We start from the raw sequence: 10,316 nt of genomic DNA on the forward strand, positions 1-10,316 counted from the left end.
GCCACTAACTCCAAACACAATTAGCTTTGCTTCCTTCATTTTGCTTTTGATTTTTAGGATTTCTCATTTTTAAAATTTAAGGACTTTTACTTATGACAGTGGTATTTGGGAAACTGTTAGCTTGGCCAGAAAGGAATTTTGACTCCTTTTTGCTTCCATCCAAAGCCCCTTCCTTTAGTAGGAATGTAAAAGAGTACAGCCACTATGGAAAACAGTATGAAGATTCCTCAAAAAATTAAAAATAGAAATATCTTAAGGTCCAGCAATCCCACTTCTGGATGTACGTATACATACATACATATATAGCCAAAAATAATTGAAATCAGGATCTTGATATTCCTACTCCCATGTTTACTATTGTTCATAGTAGCCAAGATATGGAAACAACCCAATATCTATCCAAAGATGAATGGATAAAGGAAATATACATTTATGGAATTATATATATGTGGTATAATACATATATGGTATATGCATATAATGGAATATTATTCAGCCTTAAAAAAGAAGGAATTTCTACCATTTGTGACAAGATGGATAAACCTTAAGGACATAGGTTAAGTGAAATAAACCAGTCACAGAAGAACGAACATTCCATTATTCTACTTATGTGAAGTATCTAAAATCGTCCAACTAAGAGAAATCAAGAATAGAATGATGGTTGCCAGGGACTGGGGGTAGAAGGAAATGGCAATTTGCTAACTAACAGGTGCAAATATTCAGTTATGCAAGATGTATAAGTGTTAGAGGTCTGCTGTACAACATTGTGCTTATAGATGGGATTGGTGTCTTGTGCACTTAAAAATCTATTAAAAGGGTAGGGGCACCTGGGTGGGTCAGTTGGTTAAGTAACTGACTCTTGATTTCGGCTCAGGTCGTGATCTCACGGATGCTAAGTTTGAGCCCCACATGGGGCTTGTGTTGACTGTGAGGAGCCTGCTTGGGATTCCGTCTCCCCTCTCTCTGCCCCCCCTTCCACGTGCACGTGCACTTTCTCTCTCTCTCTCCTTCAAATAAATAAACTTAAAATGTATTAAGAAGGTAGATCTCATATTAAGTGTTCTTACCACAAAATCAAATGCAAAAACAAAAATACAAAGGGATACAAGCAAACTTTTGGAAGTGATGGATATGTCCATTACTTCGAGTGTGGTGATGATTTCATGTGTGTATATGTAGGTCCCAACTCATCAAATTGTATACATTGGTGATGCACAATCTTTTTGCTTATCAATTATGCCTCAGTAAAGGCATTTGAAAAACAAATTCCATTCTTTGGCCCAGAAGCTACTTCATGTAAGGATGAATAGTAGATTCCTTCTTCCTTTCCACAGGGACAGAGTAAGTGGAAAAGATTTGTGTGCCAAAAAATAGGAATTAATTTTAAAAAATTAGAACTTGTGTCTTAGAATGTAGAGTGCTGAAGAATAGAGAGAAACCAATAGAAGTGCATTCCACTAAAATTCAGCAGAATAAACATTCTCTTGGCACATATGCCACATTTCATTGATTCTGCAGTCCAGAATTGCCTTTTTTCAGCATTAATGTAAGTTTAGTTTCATCCTGAAAAATGCATAGAGATGGGCTGGGGGAGTGGATGAAGCATCACCATCTTCAGTGTTTTGCACCTCCAGCTCTGGGCTTTAGAGGGGCTGGATCTCCCAGGCTCTTCTACATGCTTCTGCCTGGTGGAGGGGCTGAGAACAGACTGGTCAGGACTCAAATCACCTGGTGGGCAGATGGAGTCCAGTTGGAAACTGTTGCCAGGGAAACTTGGCTCCATGTAAATTCCTCTGCACTGGGGAGGGGGCATAAGCCAGCCTTCCCTCCTCTTGCTCCTCTTCTCTGCCTCAGTGGCCCACGTCCTATTTCTCTCTGTCTCTGTCTCTCTGTTGTTCATCAGTAGATGTTACCCCACAGACATCTGATGTGCAATTGCACTGGCAGTCATAGGAAATGGATCTGCAGTACAAACAAGATTAGACCAGCAAGGTGGACGTGCCAGATTCCTATGATCCACACCTCTGAGCTCCAGAACTTTTAACATCTCAAATTTGGACGCATCTTGCAACTGAAGGCATCCTATTGGGTGAGACATGGTATTCCTTTGTGAGTTTTTGAGCTTTATTTTATATTTCTGCACTTGTCAGCAAGAAAGCCTAGTTGTCATAAATGAAGCATCAAAATATATTCACAAAAGAATTCAAAAGAGCTTTGAATTCAGGGCTCGGGGACATGGAATTAATTCCTGGTCCCGCTGCTTTTGAGCAGTGTAACTTTTAGCAAATAATTTCCTCTTCCCGAGTCTCTGTTTCTACATCTGCAAAATGTAAGGTGGGACCAGCTGCTTCCCCCGAACTCCTTTAAGGGCATCCAGAGCAGGGAGGGGGTGGCAGGTAGGTGTGGCTCTGGAGACCCTCTGCCCCAGCTCCTCCAACCTAGGACAGTTCTGTGTTATGTATTCTACAAATCAGACTTGTTTTTAAGTTTTCTTTTGAAGAACGGTTACTGTTGTTAGGGAGACAAAAAGCTTAGAAAACCCTCCAACTGGCATTTATAGCTGCCACCGGGGGTCTGAAGAGGGTTATTAATTTGAAGCCAGATTTTTCCATTGTCCTTGAATGATGCCAACTGACTGGTGTTTGAGGAACAATAAATCGGGCTCATTAGAAACAGACATTGAGGCAGCTAGACTTACCTGGGGAGTCATGCCTGTGATATGACATTGGTCAAGTAATTGTAACAATAGGGATCATTTTGATACCTCCCTCATGGGAAATGTCAGGGAGACCATTCATGGAAAAGGTCTGTGCAATGCCTGACCAGTAGAAATCTTAGCGACCAGAGCAATGACCACGATTTTTGTCCCCCGGATATGAATTGGGGAAAGGTCTTCATTCCTCCTTATCAGAGAATCTACATTGGAACCCCACCCTGTCCCCTCCCAGCCCCACCCCTAGAAAGTCTTATTAACCTCGGACTCATGCTCATGCCCAAGAGGCATTCACCACCAGCGATGGTGTTAGTGGGTTGTAGGGTTCATTATTGATGCAGCAAACCAATGAGTGAGGAAGTGCTCTCAGGCTGGTAAGCCCCATGGCAAATGCTGACAGAGGTTATAAAAGCAGACTGGTGGGTAATCTTAGGGTGGACACAGGAGTTAACAACATGCCGAGGAGCTCAGAGCAGGGACTGATTGATCCCTACATGCAGGGCTGGGAACGTTTCCTAGAGGAATGAACATTTGAACTTTGAGAGGACAGGAATGATCACAGGTGGGACAGTGGAAGGGAGAGGGCTTCTCATCCAGTGCCATGGCAAAGAGTGTCCTCAAAAATAGCAATAAATAAAGTAAAGCAGGGGTTAAGAAAAGTCACAGTTATCATTCCTTAAGTGCTTGATGCTTAATGAGGCACTTTGCATGGATTATTTCATGTAGTTCATTTAGTCCTTAAACAATCCTAGGTGGCAAATTTTATTAATATCCCCATTTTATAGAAGAGGCAACAGAAGCATCCAGAGTGAAGTATCTTGCTCAAGCTGGTGAGGTAGCTTGGATTTGAACATGGACAATCAGGCTGGTCAACCAGATTGGGGCGAGATTGTGGGCTGTCAGAAGCCATATATAAAAGCCATGGAGATAATGCTGTGCTGGTCCTTCCTTCTAGGACAGGGCATCTCAACTGAGGCACTGTTGACATTGTAGGCAGGATAATTCTTAGTTGGGTAGGGCTCTTCCCTGGCTTCTCCCCACTAGATACCAGTAGCACTGCCTCTCCAGTTGTGACCACCCAAAATGTCTCCAGACATTCTAAATGTCCCCTGGGAGGCAAAGTCTCCCCTGGCTGGAAACTGCTGCTGGAGGCAGCCTCACTCAAGGCATTGGGTTTGCCACTCGGAATAAGCAGAGCAGAAGCCAGCTGAAATTCACTCTGCTGTGCATAGAATTGTTTCCAGCAAATTCTCAGTGTTGACATTGTTCATCTCAGCAGCTGGGGTCTTGATTTCTACGAGGTGACTCACACAACCCCTGTCTGTGGGAGTCACTTGGTTATCTGTTCTGACAAGGCCCCTTGTGCATTTGAAGGAGGGGCGGCATGAGACTCATCAAAGCGTGCTAGAAGTGCAATTACCTCTCTGCATTGTGCTTGCCAAAGCATGACGGTTGGAACACCTTGATCCCGGGCTTGTTTTGTTCTGACCAGCATCAGAAGTTCTGAACCTGAGACTGAGTAGTGAAATTGATTATGTATTCAATTTGCTACAAGCCTACCAGCTTGGGCACCTATTCATCTTTTCATTTTCTGGATCCACCTCTACAGACAACACTTATGTAACCTTCCTCAAGGCATTTTCCATGATGACGAGGGCTTTCCAGAGTAGGTTTGGGTGGCATGGCTGCATTATCAGTATCTCTCCTTGAGACCTATTGAAGAGAGACCCTGGGTAGGCCCAAGAGGAGGAGTGTGGAGGCTGGGACTTGACTCTGGGTGAAGCCCAAACCTCAGAAGGAGCAGTAGGAAGCAATAGCATGGAGGACCAAAAATCAAAATCCGAAAGGGAAGCCATGGGTTCTTCCAAAACATAGATATGGGGCCGCACTCTTAGATAGGGGACGTGAGAACAAGAGGGAGGGCTCTGGGGCCATTGTGTATAACAGTAGCTGTCCTATGAGGCATGTGTTAGAAGTTAATGGGCACTAGCTATGTAACAGACACTGTGCTTGTGTGCCATCAAAACAACCCCTATGAAGCAGGCTCCACTATCCTGGAAGTGGAAGCAGAGGGGGTGTTGAGATGCTCATTCCAGGTCACACAGATGGAATGTGGAAGGGCCAGGGTGGGAATTTGGTCTGTCTGACCCCCAAACTCAGGACATGAGCCACTGAGGTCTGTTCTGCTCTAGGAGCAGGGTATGCCTCTTAGGACCTGAGAAGGCTGGACTCATTTAAAGGGTCAGGATAAGGTAGATTAGAAAATTATTTTATCCTGGGGTTATAGTCTCCTGGGGTGGAGCCAAGAAGGAGAGGAAGAGATCCCTGGCCACAGCTGCTCAGGCTAAGCAAGGGATTTGATGGTTTATATACCGCCCAAGGAAGAGATAGCGAAGGTCCTGAACCCCTGAATCCTTGTCCCATTGCTTGCTGGAAGCGTTGTATTAGTTTGCTATGGCTGCAACAAAGTGCCACACACTGATGGCTTAGACAAGAGAAATTGACTGTCTCACAGCTTTAGAGGCTACAAGGCCAAGATCAAGGTGGATCAGAGTTGGTTCTTTCTGAGGGCTGTGAGAATCTGTTCCACACCTCTCTGTTCCAAGCTACTGGCTCTTTGCCAGCAATCTTTGGTGTTCTTTGGTTTGTAGACACATACCCTGATCTCCGGCTTCATCATCACAAAGGAATTCTCAACGTGTGTGTGTCTCTGTGTTCACATTTCTCCTTCTTGTAAGGACACCAGTCATATTGGATTAAGATGCAACCTGATGACCTCATCTTAACTTTATCATCTGTAAAACCCTATTTCCAAATAAGGTTACATTCATAAATACTGGGAGTTAGGGCATTAGTATTTTCAAAAGGACACATTTGAACCCATAACAGGGAGTGGTCCAGTAAAAGACATAATCGTTATTAGCTGAGGCTTTTGTCCCAAACCCCTCTATAAGCTGGGCTGGACCATATGGATACATTGGGGTCGTGTATCCCTTGAGTGTAAGTCTTTGACTGGAGACCAGCACAAACAGTTTCCTTTGATTCTTCCTGTCCCTACCCCACCTCCTGTCCTGCATGACGCTTTGGGCATTAATGAGTGAAGAAAGCATGACAGCACCTAGGGTCTGGCAGCACTGGGAGGAAACAGAGGAAAGAGGTCAGTGATAGTTTTATGCGTAATTCTGTCTTCCCTCATCAATGTCATCTTCCAGTTTTCTGACCCCTTTTGTGTGAGCTTGAAACTCCATATTCTTTTTCATCCATGCCCTAGAACTTCATCTTCAAAAGTTAGGTTTTCTTTCTCCTTTTCCTCCTCCTCCTGCTTCTCCTCCTCCTCCCCCATCACTTCCTCCCCCTCCTCCTCCTCCTTTGATGGGGGAAGAGAAGGTAGAGTAGAAGGAAGAAGCCATATTCCTGTCTTGGGAAATAGAGTGTAGTGAGTAATTTGATGAGGAGTGGGCAAGAAGTCTAAACCTTCCTCCATAGTTTAATGTTTATCCCTTTGCCTTGACCCCATTTTCCTCAACCAGAGGGACTGAGGGTATTTAATCCTTAGGTAGGATTGATTCTAGAAATGGAACAGGAACATGGAGGAAGGAGCAGGGGAAAGAAGCCAGGACTGCTAATCAAATATCCACTCCCATTCTGACTGAGCTTTGCTCAGATAGTAGGAGACAAACTGTTTTAGATTCATTTATTTTATGCTGATGTATGAATGTCAGGTGATCCAGCTGTGCTAGGATGTTTGTATTTCATCAAATTATTGTTACTAACCACCATCTTTAAATAGCAAATTAGTGAGATGAATGATGAAGAAAAGAAGGAACTCACATTATTGAGCACATATTTTGTGTCCGGCACTGAATTTGGACTCCTCCCTATATAGTCTTGTTGAACCCAACTAAGCTAGGGAAGCAGGTAAGATTATTTTCATTTTACTGATGAAGGATGAAAAGGCACCATAAGACACCATGCCCTTTGTGTCAGGCAAACTTGCTGAACCCACTTGTTAGCTCACATAGTTTTTTAGGTGATTCCTTAGGATTTTGTATATATACAATCAAATCATCTGTGAATAAACATAATTTTACTTCTCCTTTTCTAATCTGGATGCCTTTATTTTTTTCTTTGTATCTAATTGCTCTGCCTACAACCTCAAGTACAATATTGAAATGGAAGTGGCAGGGGTGGACATCTTTGCGTGGTTCTTTTAGAAGAAAAGCTTTGTCTTTCACCAATAAGTATCATGTTCATTGCAGGATTTTGAAATACACCCTTATCAGGTTGAGGACCTTTCCTTCAATTTCTACTTTGTTGAGATTTTTATTTATTTATTTTTTAAATCAGGAAAGAATTTTGGATTCTGTCAAATGGTTTTTTTTTTCCCTCTATCTGTTGAGATGGTCATTGTCTTTGTTTGATTAATATAGTGAGTTACATTGACTTATTTTCATATACTGAACCAGCTTTGTATTTCTAGGATAATTCATGATGTATAATCGTTTTTATAGGTTGCCAGATTCAGTTTGCTAGTATTTTTTTTTTTTTTTTTTAGTATTTTTCATCCATATTCATGAGGAACACTGGTCCATTGTTTTATATTCTTGTGATATTGTTGTCTAGTTTTGGTAGTAAGATAAAAATGGCCTCATAGAATAAGCTGGGAAATGTTTTTTTCCTTCTACTTTTTGGAAGGTTTCTGAAAGATTAAGGATTGATGTTAACTCATTTTTAAACATTTGTAAAATTCATTAATAAAGTCAGCTGGGCCATGGGTTGTTTTTGTATGAAAAGACATTTTGTTATCATTTTGCTACATAACATAGTAGTGAATATACTCAGTTGCCTTTTCTCAAATGGCAAATGAGACAAAAGATAACATCTTTTTGATTCCTGAAAACCTCAGTATCATCTGTCTTTTGGAGGATCCAGGTTCCTATGACATCTATGATACTGTCCACGAGGATACCAACAGTGCTTAGTAGTAAAGAACATTTTGCTAAGTAGTTCTGTCATAGGTCCTTACTCAAAATGTTCATTTTTTTTCTTCTCATCTGGTGTTCAGCACTCGATCAGGTTTTCTTCATTATTACGCACAAGATCTGGCTGAGGGATAGGTTTTGTATGTTTATACAGAATGTCCACAGAGGGTGGTAGCACACTTTCATCCTGCCATCAGATGTCATAGCAAGCTCTACTTTGCAATGATAGTCATCTGGAAGAGAAAATACATAGATTTATGACAAACACAATATAAAGCTCCATTTTGAATTGGAAATGAATGTTTTCAGATAGTGCTGTTTGATATGGCCACTTTACTGCTGTTAATGCCATGGTAAATCAAGATGTTTATCAGGCGGTGTGAAAGAAGTTGATCTGAATAGAAACTGAGTTTAAAATCTGCTTCCAGGCATACTTATGTTCATCCTTGACAGCCTCTCACTGTGAGCCCGTCATCTTACCTCCTTGATTTTTGTGTTTTGGTTTTGGTTTTTGGTTTTTGATTTTTTTTGTAGTAAGTTTTTAAACAAGTAATTTAATCTCTCACTTGGTTATAGATCTATTAATATTTTTTATTTCTTCTTGAATCAGTGTCAGTAGTTTGTCAGTAGGATTTTGTCCATTTCATCTTGGTTATATACTTCATTGGTAAAGTTGTTTATAGTATTCCCTTATGATCTTTTTCATTTCTGTAAAGTAGGTAGTGATGCCCCATCTTTCATTCCTGATTTTTGGAATTTGAATTTCCCCTCTCTCTATTTTCTTTCCCTTTTTGCTTTGGTTTCAGTTTGTTCTTCTTTTTTAGTTTCTTAAAATGGAAAGTTGGTTTATTTAGTTGAAATATTTCTTTTAAAAAAAACAGTCATTTATAGCTATAATTTTTCTCAAAGCACTATTTCAGCTGAATCTCAAAGATTTTTACATGTTGTGTTTCTGTTTACATTCATCTCAAAGTATTTTCTAATATTCCTTCCAATTTCTTCTTTGATCCATTGGTTATTTAGGAGTGTGTTGATTAATGTCACAAATTTTTAGGGGCACCTGGGTGGCTCAGTCAGTTAAGCATCCGACTTTGGCTCAGGTTATGATCTCACAGCTCCTGAGTTTGAGCCTTGCATCGGGCTCTGTGCTGACAGCTTAGATAGAACCTGGAGCCCCCTTCAGAGTCTGTGTCTCTCTCTCTCTCTCTCTCTCTGCCCCTCCCCCACTCATGCTCTGTCTCTCTCCTCCAAAATAAATAAACATTAAATTCACAAAATTTTCAATTTCTCAAGTTTTTTTTGTGATTGATTTTCAGTTTCATTCCATCGTGCTGGGGGAGTAATACTTTATAATTTCACTTCTTTTAGATTTATTGAGGTTTGTTTTCTGGGTTGAATATGGTCTAGTCAGAAGAATGTTTTATTGTACAGTTGAGAAGAATGTGTATTCTGCTTTTGTTGGGTAGCATTCTGTAAATGTCTGTTAGATATGGTTAGAGTTGTTTAAGTCCTCTATGTCCTTACTGATCTTCTGCCTATTTGCTCTATCCATTATTGAAAATGGGGTATTGTTGAATGATCTGTTTCTTTCTTTAGTTTTATCAGTTTTTTTTCTTCATACATTTTGGAGTTCTCTTGGCAGGTGCATATATGATAGCAATTGTTATGACTTCTTTATGAGTTGACCATATTTATTATTATAAAATGTTCTTCTTACCTCTAATAACAATTTTTTTGTTATGGTCTATTTTGTCTGATCTCTGTACAGCGACTCTTACTCTCTTTTGGTTACTCCTTGCGTGGTATATCTTCCCCTCCACCCCCCACAATTTTTAAACATCCAACCTACTCCTATCTTTTCTACAACTGTGGAGTTGATCATATGGTTTCTACTTCTTTATTCTGTCTATATGGTGAATTACATTTATAGATTTTTGAGTGTTATACCAACCTTGCATTCATAAGGTAAATACTACTTGTTCATGATGAATTATGCTTTCAGATTATTGTTACTTTCAATATGGTTATATTTTATAGAAGCTTGTTGCATCTGTATTCACAAAATGGTAGTTTTTCGGTGTCAGAGTAATATCCGCCTTATAAAATGAATTCAGAAGTATTCCTTACTTCTCTATTTTCTGAAAGTGTTTATGTAAGATTGGCATTATTTTTTTTTCTAAAGATTTGATAAATTCACCAGTAAAATAGTCACCTGAGTTTGGAATGCTTTTTTGGGGAGGGACTGGTTTTTTGAGGATTTTAATGCAAAATTCAATGTCTTTAAGAAATACACAGCTATTTTAATTTTCTCTTTCTTCTTGTATCAGGTTACCAAGTTTGTGTCTTTTGATAAATTTGAACATTTCACCTAGGTCATCAAATTTGTTGGCGTAGAGGTGTTCATGACATTCTATTATTGTCTGTTTAATGCCCATAGAATGTTCAGTGACATTCTATTTTATTTTTGATATTAGAAATTTTTGTATTTTTTGGTAAGTCTAGCTAGAGGTTTATTATTTGTATGGATCTTTTTAAACTAGCAGTTGATGATTTCATTTATTTTTCTTTATTGTTTGCTTTTTCATTCCATTGATTTAAACTTTTTATTACTTGTTTCCTTG

General features: G+C 39.9%; 1 pseudogene; it reads right to left on the minus strand.

Annotated features, from left to right (window-relative positions):
• Positions 1 to 7,621: 7,621 nt before the first annotated feature.
• LOC132693358 (large ribosomal subunit protein mL42 pseudogene) lies at positions 7,622 to 8,047 on the minus strand (annotated as a pseudogene).
• Positions 8,048 to 10,316: the final 2,269 nt, after the last annotated feature.

The sequence above is a fragment of the Panthera onca genome, chromosome B1, assembly GCF_046562875.1.
Source record: "Panthera onca isolate mPanOnc1 chromosome B1, mPanOnc1 haplotype 2, whole genome shotgun sequence".
Taxonomy (NCBI): Eukaryota; Metazoa; Chordata; class Mammalia; order Carnivora; family Felidae; genus Panthera; species Panthera onca.